Source organism: Syngnathus floridae, chromosome 18 (assembly GCF_059516105.1).
Source record: "Syngnathus floridae isolate MCC-2025c chromosome 18, RoL_Sflo_1.0, whole genome shotgun sequence".
NCBI lineage: Eukaryota > Metazoa > Chordata > Actinopteri > Syngnathiformes > Syngnathidae > Syngnathus > Syngnathus floridae.
In genome coordinates this window covers 6,799,720-6,812,519 of record NC_142430.1, presented here as the reverse complement: position 1 = coordinate 6,812,519, position 12,800 = coordinate 6,799,720, and the positions used below count along the sequence as shown (strand labels likewise).

The 12,800-nt window shown below is 43.4% G+C and overlaps 1 protein-coding gene across 9 annotated transcripts in view; it reads left to right on the top strand.

Annotated features, from left to right (window-relative positions):
- fbxl15 (F-box and leucine-rich repeat protein 15) overlaps positions 1 to 12,800 on the top strand; it is a 78,149-nt gene that overhangs the window by 32,596 nt on the left and 32,753 nt on the right. For all 9 annotated transcript variants that reach the window (XM_088359915.1, XM_088359911.1, XM_088359909.1 and 6 more), the window contains one exon: positions 8,989 to 9,079. The gene's annotated coding sequence lies outside the window, so the exon portion shown is untranslated. The remainder of the gene's footprint in view (positions 1 to 8,988; positions 9,080 to 12,800) is intronic.

Below are 12,800 nucleotides of genomic sequence, written 5' to 3'. Positions count from 1 at the left end.
GCCAAACACAAAAAGCCTCAATTATTCACCCCGATCAAATCATATCAAGTTGCACGTTGAAATAATTTCACAGTAATTATTCACTAACAAAGGCTTCATTTTAAAAGGCATGCAACTTTATATTATTTGCAGTGTTAATAAAAACAACACCTGCACAAAAATATCGTAATAATTAATAATAATTATAGTGGCATTGTGCTACTTACGGTGCATGGCCGCGAAGGGGTCCGCCTTGCAGTGAATATCCATCGGATAGCAAAGGAAAGGAAACAAATCAACCCAAGCCGCCGTGTCGCCGGCTTACAATGTCAAGGGATGCAAAAAATCTCAATGCTTTCGTCGCCCTCCCCGACCACCGTCGCCACAGGAGCTCATATGAGGGCCAACTTTGCACACACACCCCTTCCTCGGATGGATAGAAAGAAAAAAATGAAAGAAAGAGCGCAAAAGTTGCCTCGCTGCAGGGGCGCAGTCCGCTCCAGGGGCTGGCAGGTGCGTCGCCCCCCTTTGGGTTCAGCGCCGCAGACCGAGCACCAAGCTCATCGCGAGCGGCGGGGAAAAAGCTCCGGTGTGCGTTGGGAAGCTCGGTTCGGCCCGGTTCGGCTCGGCTCGACTCGGTTCGGTTAGAGCTCCCCGCGATCCGTGCAGGGCTGCCGGGCCCCCCTCAGTGCAGCTGTGATGTGCTCGCGAGAAGGTTTTGCTCGGGGAATGAAGCCCGTGTGGGTGTGTGTGTGCCTCTAAAAGCGGCAACCTAGACACACACACATGCACACACACTCCACTAGTTTACCCCCCTCCCACCTTCCCTGCACCCTCACCCCCCCCCATGCTTGACTTGTCAGACAAAGGCAGTACATGCCAACACACACACATACACACACAGGCAGAAGAAAAAAGTCCAGATGAGGTCTGCCTCATTTACAGGGAGTGCAGGTCCAAATAAGGAACATCAGACACTAAGTTTAAATTGTAGGATTTGAAAAAAGTCATTCATGATAACATTTCTGTGTTTTGGGCAAGTTAATGTTTTGCATTTTGTTTTGCATATAAAAAAAAAAATCATGGGCATTTAATAATAAAGCATTACAGTGAATATTTTTTTGATCATACTGCCGAAACTAAAATAAAACATTTGTCACGTAAGAAATAAAAACAATTAAAAAAAAGTCCCCTATAATCAAACATGTATAACAAACATTTCAAAATATGACACCAACGTTCCCAAAATACTGGATGAATATTCCCAATATACGACATTACTTTAAAAAAATGAATCTAGCCTAAAAAAAAACTACATAATCATTATAAAGGAAAACACACACACGTGTAACACAATATGACTTAGTATCCCAATCCCTGAATATTCCATTGTATGAAAATAAATTCCCTAAACGTACACAATTACTGTAAACATTCTAAAGCAAATCTTCATGAAATAACTTCTCCCAAAGTAACACATAAGTATTCCAAAATATGACCCAACAATTACTTTAATATTCCCAAAAACATTCCACATTAAAAAAGAACTCATAAAAATTGCAGGAACAAATAATACAGCATAATTTATCTAAAAAAATTGTTAAATCTTCCATAAAGCCTAATCACAATTTAGAGGTTAATTATGTGACGTTTGCATCGATTCCAAAATTAGGACAAGACATGATGATGGGGTTGATGTTCACCTCCACATGTATCAGTACTATTTTTCCTCTGTAGATGGCGCTGTAGAGTTTCACAAGCCATCCACTTTCCTCACAAAAGTCACAACTTGGTTTACATCATACTTCCCCCTTATTTTTAAAAAAATATGATTAGCGCTAAAAAAGACACAGATTAAATCGAAACATATTTTTTTGTATTTACAATTGTCCAAAATGCATCACATATATTTTATACGTGTCGTAAAATATCAAATATATATTACTTACATTGTCAAGCTGATAAAGCTGCACTTGTGTGTTCGATGATACACAAGCAAATGTTTCAGATGCAAATTAGAGAGGAAAGGAACAAGAAACTCTCACAATACAATTGCCAATAAAAACAAAATAAATATACACTATGTAGAAATAACACTGATATTTTCTGCTGTTTTACCATTATTTTAATATTGGGTGGACAATTACCGCCTCCTGGTGAGTTTTGAGGTTGTTTTTTTATTATTATTATTATTTCATTGTTAGTGTTTTTGGACAGAGCTTGTGGTACAATATGTTGCACTATAGGCTGTAATTTCACAGCCGGTTGCACATTTCCCTTAAAGCGACATCTCGTATTTTTTTTTTTTTTTATTCTATTCAAACCCCCTCTTGCCCCTCCCATCCTTAAAAAACCTTATCTTGTAGGACACCCTTTTTTTTTTGGGTGACAAAAAAAAATCTTTTGATGTTATTATGATATAGATATTTTGATTACGATCCCCCCTCCCTTATTTCCAGCAAACATTCAAAAATAGTCCCAAACATATATATTTAAAAAAATAATACGTACACAATAGACACATTTTAAAACACAGCATAACATTTTTAAAATCCCCAAAAGAGGACACGGGCCTCCATCTTTCAAATTCATCAACATACTAAAAATAGAACATTCATATTTAAAAATAGTACACAAATGACACTGCAGAAACAATACTGTAAATATTCCAAATTCACGACATGAATATTTTAAAACCAGTAAAATATCATTATGATATTGCTGTATAAAATATTACTAATGATGAGGGTTTTATTCAATTGTAAAAAATTATATGTGAAATAACACCAGGTTGATGAGAATCCACTTGGCTCTTAGCAAATTAACATCGAATTTTGCATATCAACAAAAAACAATCGTATGTATCTCCAAATTTATATTGAAGTTGCGATAGAGTAATGAAGCCCCACCAAAGCACACAAATGAAATGACTTCGAAGCACCTTAGGACTTCCAATCCCCTCTGCCTTCATTCATTATGCAGATTTGCACCTAATTATTAAATGTGCCCTGCAGTGTTGGATTAAAAATAGGATGCTTTCCTGTCCAAAAAAGTAAATCTTCTTTAAATGCTGTAGAGGTTGATCATACCGCAGGGACCGTAAGGTGAGGTCCTTTCCACACGGATAATTTCAACTTGTGCGCCCCTTTTGTCTAATTTTTTATTTATTTTATTTTTGTTCAATGTCATACACGCGCAATATCTACGTTTTGTAGTCATAAGAATGATATATACGTGGAGGCAGGAGGCCTGCAGCCCCCCCCCCCCCCCCCCCAATGGCAGGTCCTATCTGGCTGTAGGAGAATGGCGTCCCACTGTGGATGAGCCCGAGGGGGTGTCCCAGCCTGCCGGTCGCCAGCCGCCTGCGTCTCGAGCAGACAGCCAGCAGCTTCCAGTCACATGTCGGCAATATGGCAAACAGAGCTCATGTCCATGTGGGCGCATAATAAAGACACAGGGGAGTGGGGGGGGGGGGGTCTTTCAACCCACTAAGTGTTCCTATTCGTCCCCGCTATTCATAACCTTTCTTTGTGTCCATTGAAGTACTCATTTCAATCTTCCACCACCCACAAAAATATTCTAGTTAGCAAACTTTTTACACCTACTAAAATACTTAGCGGGTAGATTTTCATATTTTTGAAACAATTTTTAAAAAAGATTCAAATCTAATTCAAAGTTAAATACAACCGAACTGCACTTAGCAACTGAACGGCACTAGAACCATTGTTCAGATTTCATTTCGCAATTCTTTTGCGTACCACTAGAGGGAGCCTGAGTGCCACCAGTGCTGGCATCGCCAACGCGGTGCCAAGGTGGCCCATGAGTAGCCCGCGGGCGGCCTGTTCCAAATATAGCTCACCAATCAAAGCCAATGATTATTATGACTATCCAGGCAGCCCGTTTCTTTACTGTGAGGATGATGTTGCGCTTTACAGCCGCGCAAAGCTCCCGATCACTCCCCTAAATGCGTCTTGTCACCTTCAGCGGCATCACCATCATGAAAATGGCGACCTTGATGCACGGCCAAGTGAGGCTGGGCTGGCCTCCCACGCGCTCCCCCCCATCCGAAGGGACGGCGGATTGTTTAGTGCTCGTAAAGAAGCCGGTACTTTGGAATGGCGCTCGCCTCGCGTGTGTGCGTGTGTGCATAGCGGTTGCGTGTCCTGAGGCAGGCGAGTCGGCAGACTTGATTGTCCGCCGGCCCCATAAGAGCGTTTAGTGCACGGAGACGCCGATGTTATGTGCCGCGCTTATCGTGTAAGGTTGAACTTTAAAAAATCTCCTCCGTGCCACCGTGATGTTATTGCCACCTCTCTGTGTCTCTTACTGCTTTATTGTCATTGCTTACTTCTGCACTCCAAAGGGCGAGGCCGTAAAAAAAAATTTATCGTTTCGCCGGCTTGGAAAAAGAACGGCGTCGTTCGCTCCTCTTTCTTGAGAAAAAAGAACCGATACATCGTTTCGTACCGGAAACAAATGAATGGGCCATCAACCCTGAAAATAAGGTACAAACTCAAATGTTGCTAGGCAGAATTCATAGGCTGCCATTATTTCGTTATTCTTAGTGACACGGGGCAGAGCGTTATGCTGCCCCGACTTACCGAGGTACGACCAATCAGATGCAGATAGGAAATAACTAAAAAAATAAAGATCAATGCATTTATTTTGCTAGATGAACGCCATCTGCCATATTTGAATTTTCTAATTCACAGTGCGATTTGTCTGGCATGAGTGCAACCTTCCCCAGCAGTTGTTGTTTTGCCTCGCCGCTCGAATTCTCATTTTAGTCTACTTGGTTGGGGGGGGGGGAGGAATTTTGCAGCACGTTGTTTACGACGGCACCCTCGCCAGCTTTTCATATTCAAACGAGCAAAGGTTTAATTACCAAATGATGACGGTGTCATATGGTGCCATGATGGCGCCGGGGCGGCTAATGAATGCGAGGAGGGAAGCGAGCGCGGCGTTTTGAGCGACGACGGGATCCAAAGAAAAGAGGGAGGAAAAAAAAGAGGGCGAGACACTAAAACATGTTTAATTTGTGATGTTCCGTGGCTGCTCATGGATTAAGAATTTTCAAGTATCGTCTGCCAGATGGAAAGGAGGGAGGGGGGCTACATTTACATCTGTATATTATCAATCACAAAACATCCCAAACACCATTTTGGTTTTTATTTTCTCCTTATTTAAAAAGCCATTTGAAACACGCTCATCTCCATGAGATGCTTCGGAGCCGTTAGCGCATCAAGGCTAGTTTCACGTCAGTTAAAGGGCCGTGGAAGAGACGGCTTAACCAGGCGTGAGCTCGAATGACGTCGTACTTATGGCCGCTTCTCAGGTTTACATTTTACGGATATCGCTCTTAACAGGGACTTTTGACAATTGGAAATACAAGCTAGCATATATTTTAAAATCAGTTGAGGATTCTCATTGGACATTTTGTTCGCCATACGTCTAAAGAGTATTCATGGTTTGAATTGGTTAGGAGAATTTTATCTTGGAAATTTGACCTGGGCAAAAATGTCGTGGAGGAGAAGTATATGTAAAAGTTTTGGTGACGAGCCTAATAAAGGCTGTCAATGCAAGAAGGGGTTTACCGCCGTTTCGGTCCACTTGGATCGGGGGGGGGGGGGGTCGGCAAAGTGCAACAGTCAGTAGTCGATGTTGCTAAACACGGAGGCTCAGGTGTCGCGGTGCCAAACACGGGTGGCGCCGCTCCCGTGGCTTCCCTCCCCAGGACGGGGAACATCTGTCACGGCGGCTGCCATCTTCCTCGCCGGTCACGGCATCAGACGAAGGTGGCGGGCGGGCGGCGAGCGAGCGCGGCGACACGGCACACATGGGCACCCCCGACAACAGCGCTCATTAACAGGCAAATGGAGCAGGAGCGCACTGGCAAATTGAGCCAGATCGCCCAGGCGGCCAAAAGCCACAAAAATGCCACTCTGTCCCTTTCCCCCCCCCCCAAAAAAAATTAACATTTCTAATCATGTGCCCGGCTAAACATTATTCTTCATGATTCCGATCAGCAACGCTTGAAGTATCTCGACCGTGTTTGAATCCAGAGCAGCCGGCCTTGGACGCTCCGCTTGACCTTTTGTGACCTTTCTTGAGCGAGCGGCGAAACCATTCCGTTGTGCTTTAATCCAGACACTTTCTACTTTTTACATCGAAAAATTGATTGTGAAAGCCGCCCCGGCGTCAACTTCACACTCAGTCCGATGACAGGCCCCCCAAAAAAGGTCGCCGGGGAACAGCGAGCTCGACACGTTGAATTCATTAGCGCATTTTGTTTACAGAAGCGCTCCTCTTGTTAATTAATCCGAGCGAGGTGCTTTCACGGCAGGTGAAGTGGACGTCTCGCCGGATTTCCGTCAACAACTCGGAGCCACGCGCGGGCGAGAGTGTTCGACATGATTGCTGATTAATAACGCCAATTAGAAGTTTCACTCAGGCGTGATTGAGAAAAGAGGGAGGCCGTCTACGGGGATGGGAGTCGCATTTATTTGCTCGGATTACAATTCGGTTGTCTTTCACATGAAAATAAAAAAAATGGCGTACTGTCGCAATTCCTTTTTTCGGGCCCGTTTGGATCCCGTTTGCTGACACGCAAATTTTAAATCCAGATAAAATTGTGGTGTGTCTTCCGCGCACCAAATAAATCACAATTTTGAACCAAATACAGCTCCCCTCCCGATGTATTTGTTATATTTTAGCATACATTGTAATTCCGCGTCCAAAGTCGCCCGTGTTCCATCACGCCTCGGTGATCTGGAGGCCCAACAAAAGCGATGAATGCGGAGGTGTGGAGGGTGTCTATTTTTTTGAAGAATGCTCTCAGTCATTTCTACAACACCTCGCATCCTTCACAAACAAATGGAGCCCCCCCCACACCTTCCATCGCTGGCTGCAAAGTGAAATTGATCACGTTTTGAGAGCACACAACAGTGAGATTGTGAATATTAAAAGAAAAAAAAAAAGAATGGCGCCTCCCTTTGTGAATTTAATCCTTCCCCACCCCTTTTGGAGTTCGTCATCAATATTCTCTCGTTCGTCATTGACGCTGGCAGCAAAATTCTTGGATGGATGTTCTCCTTTTGTCACTGCCAGTGAGTGCCTGGAATGGATTTTTAAATGAGAACAATTCCCACTCACTTTTTTTTTTTTTTTATGGACTCTAGTCACATGTCACTTTAATGATGGAGAACTTTTCAATTTACCCCACGTGGCTCTTCGCCACTATCCAGCCATTAAATAGGTCAGGGATGAATGTGCATGGTTTACCCTCGTCTCCATGAAACAGATGGGGGGAGCCACCGTCGCCTTGATAAAACCCGCCGACGCATAATCAATAAGAATTTAAAAAAAAAAAGAAAAAAAACATTAGGCTTGATGTGCCCCATGAAATTTTCCCGTAAGTGCGATGGAGACATCGCAGGTAGCCAGTGAACCCGTTAAGCGCGGGTCGTAGGCGGACGGCCACCTTCCGCCTCGTCGCTGACCCGCGTCGGACTCGAGCGTGGGTCGACGACACCGGCAGAAACCCGTGACGGGGACGCCGCCAAAGCAGTGTCAGCGTGTGTCGAAAACACGCCTATTACGGCACGATTAGCGTGACAAACAGGCGGCGGGTGTAATTTGATTAGTGCTTGTCCATAACAGAAGGGCCTGTGTTTTAAAATATACTCTGTTGGGCCATTAGGGGGCGCTACTAGGGTTGACCAATTCATCGAGTTCGGGTTTAGGAACTTTTCCAACATCTCTAGGAGTTATTTTATAGTAAGACTATAATTCAGACAGAGTTGACGATGCAATAGATGACACCAAAGTACTACTTTTGTATTTGACAGTTATTCTAGAGAGCACAAAACCAGTCAATAACAAAGGCTATGTTCCAAAAAATTGTTTTTTATAATCTTGCTGGAAATTCTTTGTACATGTGCCTAATGTGTCATTTCAGTGACACTGCCCCCTAGTGGATCGGCATTCATATTACATAGGAACAAAGTCTGCCAACTTCTCCAAAAAAAAGAAAAAAAATGCTGTACCTGATTTTATAGGGTTGAGTCCCTGGTTCAAACCTTCAATTCAGTTTTTGACAAACACAGACAAAGATAATTTTGCCATAAAAATGGTAATGAACAGGGGAGGCGCTGACCTCCCTTTAGGCGTCACCTGAGGTGAGGGCGTTTGCAGTTGCTCAATGGCGCCCGATGCTAAACACAATATTGTCTCGCCTTTGTCTGCATTGATATCAAAATGAAGTTCTCGGAGGCCCACGCTGATCAATCACGGCGGGCCTCCAGCTGTTCTCCACTCTTTGGCCCGACTTCAACAGCCGGCCTTACAAATTGTCCCTGTATGGCGTCGAACGAGAACCCCCCCCCGCCCATCCCAGACACATGCCTCCTTGCCGCCTTCTGCTCGCCGCTATCAGATGGCCCGCTTTGCATTGTCGCACGGCTAACCAGGATTCGCTCTAGCTTGGACGCGCGCCGGCTTTTATGCTACGCTCCGCCATGGCCGGCGTCCAAAAGTGCTCAGTGCACTTTGCCGTCAAATGGGATTATTATGCTGAACCGCTAACATCCTAGTTAGGCCTCTCTCCCTACTAAACCAGTATGATGAGAATGGCCCAATCCAAAATTTAAATTATATTCATTAAATTTTTTGAAAAATGTAATGTTATTTTTTCACGATTGCTGAACCGGAAGCAAAAAAAAAAAATCTCAATCATTTCAAAATGCTCAAAAAATTAATCAAAGATTTGTGGTGAGCTCTTGATTGGGGTCAACGGCACCGCAGTGTACGAAGGCAATGCCGAGTCCCGCCGTGATTTATTACCAGGCCAGCCGCACATATTATTACGAAATGAGTTTATTAGTTTCAGAGCGAGTGTGACAAGCTCCATCGAACGACACCTAATTTACTTTCCAAGGGCTGCAATAGTGAATAATTACAACTCATGATGTTGCAGTATTAAAGTATTTCTTTTTTTTTTTTGTCTCGCAGCATTTGTTATCGTGGAAAAATGTCAACTCAGCAATATTGCAGTTCCCAACTTCAGTCACGAGATTAGCCACATGAGGAAAAATGGCCAGCGGTAAGTGAGCGTGTCTTTGTTCTAGTTAGTAGACATTTTTTGGGATGGCGTGAATGTGACAAGCAGCTAATTGATTAGTTTGAGTTCATAATGAGAGTAAACTAGCGATAGAATTGAGATTTGCCGATTAGACGTGGCTACTAGCGCTTAAGAAGCAAAGTAGGCGTAAGAACGCGACATCACAATGTCGACTTTCACTTCTTTTCTCATTTGGGCACAAATTGAAAGTGCCTGTTTGAAATGACAGCGGCATTAGTAGGATAAATATTCCATTTTTAGCCGCTAACACGGCTGGCATTAAAGATCTTTCTCCTCCTCCTTTCCGAAACAAAAGCACGATCAACATCCAAGGCCTGCTGCTTGTCAGCCGTATATATATAAAGATAAATGATATGATTCGGAATCCTACTTAATGACGCACTTTTAATTTTCCAAACACGGCCATTTTCTGGCTTGCGAATCAAGTGGAAGGAGCTAATTATGGACGGGGAAAAAAAAAGAAAAAGGGAAAAAAAAATGCTCATTTTCAGGGATAATGGAAGAGAAATGCTGTAGATTAATGGTGCTATTTATCTTTTTTAAATTTCTATTCCCCCCCCCCCCTCCCGGTGATGGCGGCCCTGCTCCCCAAGGAAAATATTCATAAAATGGAATTGAAGTGTAACAGGTTAGCACCACTTCGTCTTAAATTGAATTTTGCACCATACAATTTTGGTTTTATTCACCCCCCTCCCTTCCGCCACTATATCTAAAATAGAAAAGGATCATGCATCTTTGTCATGACATATGCTCTATTCTCATTTCAAATTATTTAAAAATACTAAAAAAAAAAAAATGTCCCACTGTCTGCTGACAACACCAGCAAGTGTCAGCCATGTGTTTCCATTAGGGACCGTCCAGGGGTTTGTTCGCTCTATTATTTTCCATTTCAGTCTTTTATCTTGATTTAACGTGAGCCTTCCTGAACATTTCCGCCGTCCCTCCTCCCTCCATCGCCGGTCAATTCCCCTTTTAGGCGGTCAGAAATGCTGTGGTGGCGTAGGCGGGGGGCTCTCGGGGGACGCCGTGTAGATCGGTTCAAGGTGGAAGAACTATCTTTAGACGTGCAGCGTGTTTGGAAATTAAAAAAAGGACAAAGTACAAGTATAGTGTCGAACTTTTTAGATTGCAAGTTGTGTTGTCACAGTAACGATTAGGAAAGTGTGGGAATGATTTATTTTTTAAAAAGTGAGTTGGTGAATATAAGTAATAAACTGTTAGAAAAATATGGAAATAAAAAATATATAAAACACATACTTGCATCTAGGTATTTTATTGTCTAGTTACAAATTGTGCTTGATACACATGAAAAAAAAACGGTTCTAAATTTCAAATTGAAAATTCATAAAATGCAAAATAAATATCAAATTTTTCCAAAATTATTTTCAAAGAAAAATGTGCATAATTCTAAAAGACATTTTTACTCCATCTAAAAAAAAACAAGGGTTGTCAGAGATTTTACAAAGATGAAATTATATTTATCATGAAAATAAAAATACATCTGATTGCACATTGCTCAATTTAAGAAATTACGCCTGCTTCGAATATTCTGATGCAGATATTTGACGCGACAAGAGTTCTAATGAGTCACAGATAATTTGCAGAATAAATTACACTTACATAAATCACATTCAAGCTTTTCAAGAATTTTTTCGTTGGTGTCTCGTGTTCACGTATTACTCAATAGAGACAGAAATAAGATTGCGCTGTTCTCACTAAGAACATAAAGAAACCCGTCAGTCTCTAGTCGCGTGTTATTACTTAACCTCTGAGAAATTGGGATGTTCCGCTCTCCACTCAGTTCGGAACTGATGGCATTTTCTTCGGACACGCCGTAAATGTATCATTTCTTGGCCGGCATCCCCTCAAGGGTTGTCCCCATTTTTTCTTCCCTGCTTCAGATTCCTATTTAGAAATTCTATGAGCTGCAAACCTTAAAGAATATATAACACACAGGGAGGCTCTCCCGATCCTGACCTGTTTCTGCCGAGTGCAGGAGATGATAGGCTGTCAGGCCCCCAGCGAGAAAAGGCCCCCCAGAATGAGGCGAGCTATCCTTTAAATTGCCAGGGTGATAGTTGCAGATAATACCACAAATAAATCAGACGACGGTGGCGGAATATTTCATTTGCTATCCATATTCCTTATGGGCAAAGGGGGGGGGGGGCTTTTTTTTTTCCTTTTACCCCTGTGGAATTGTAGCACTTGAAATACTGATTTTCACGTGTGAAGACAAAATGCATGTGAGCTGCCAGCCTGCCATAGATAAATCCAACCTGTGTAGACAATTACCGCTTGTAATCTAGCTCCATTTTTTTTTTTTTTTATTCCTGTCAGGCCTTTAAACGAACAGATATGGAACGTCAGAATTGTGAGGCAGGCGGACAATAATGCTGTCGTGTAAAATTAGTTGTGACAATGACATTCATGAACTTTTTTAACTCAGGATATTAAGTTCCCACCAAATTCTCTTCTCGTCTCCCACCGCCTTGATATTTTATTGATAAGTTGTTTTGGTGGCACGTCGGGGTCCTTTAGTCGCACATTATGTTAGCGAGATGACACCTCAGACCTCCCACCACCCGCGGGTCCCCCCATCCACCACGGCACTTTTAATCATGATTTCACCGCGTTCATCCTCCCCAGACCTCTCATATGCGCGTTCATTTCTCCTTTGCCCATTTTCGGCTAATTTCACCGCCATCTGCCCCGAGCATCTGTCGGCCAGGGGCGGAAGAAAAAGAGAGAGAGGTTGGGGGGGTCGGGGGGGGATAGAGAAAATGTTGCTTTCATTCTTCTTATAACTTTCTTCTAAAGTCCCCGCCCCTCTCCAAAACCTTTTAAGTCTAACATGTAAACCGCAGGCTTTTTTCCTCCTCCCCCTGGACACACACGAAAGGGGGAGGTAGGGGGGGTGAAGATGGTGGTGGTAGCGGGGGGGGGGTCATATCCTTTCCATGTCCAACCGCTTAGTCAATAAGCACTGTCAACAGGAGTGCACAAAAGATCAGAAAGTGCAATTGTAATTTTTGGACAATGGCGGCCTGCTAACCAACCCCCCTCCACCCCCTTTTCCAAAATCATTTGAAAGGGTAGCGGATTACGGACATTCTTCAACAGGGCCGCAGTTACCGCGGAGCGCTCCACACGGCCCTCGGAAGAGGGCCCGCCCCCTCCCTCTCCCCCTCCCCATCTTTGTGTTGGCCGTGTTTGACCGACACAGAACCCGTCATAATCTTCCCCCGCGGGGACCCGCGCCGTTTGTTTGGCAGCCTCTACAAATACATTGAATCCCTCTCCTCCCTTCGCCTTGTCTGCGCCGCTGTAGCCTTTTGCCCGGCGTCTAATTAATGCTTTTCATCGCCACTTCCTGTTCATTGTTGGAGCCGCTGCCTCCCACCGGCTTTAATCCCAGATTTAAAGCGCTCGAGTCGGCCTCCCTCTGTTTGAGTGGCTATATAGGGATTAAAATAGCAGATGATGACTTTTGTACATATTCATTGCTTTGCAGACGCTCGAACCTGACACCGCTAGTTTGTATTGTCTTTTTTTTTTTACAACGTTAGCTAGATACGCAGTAAATCCCATCACCGTTATTTTTATTTAGAACCTATCTACTATTAGCTGGAAAAATCACTTTTATAGTTGTGATGTGTATTTTAGTACTCTTCGCTAGCTGTAC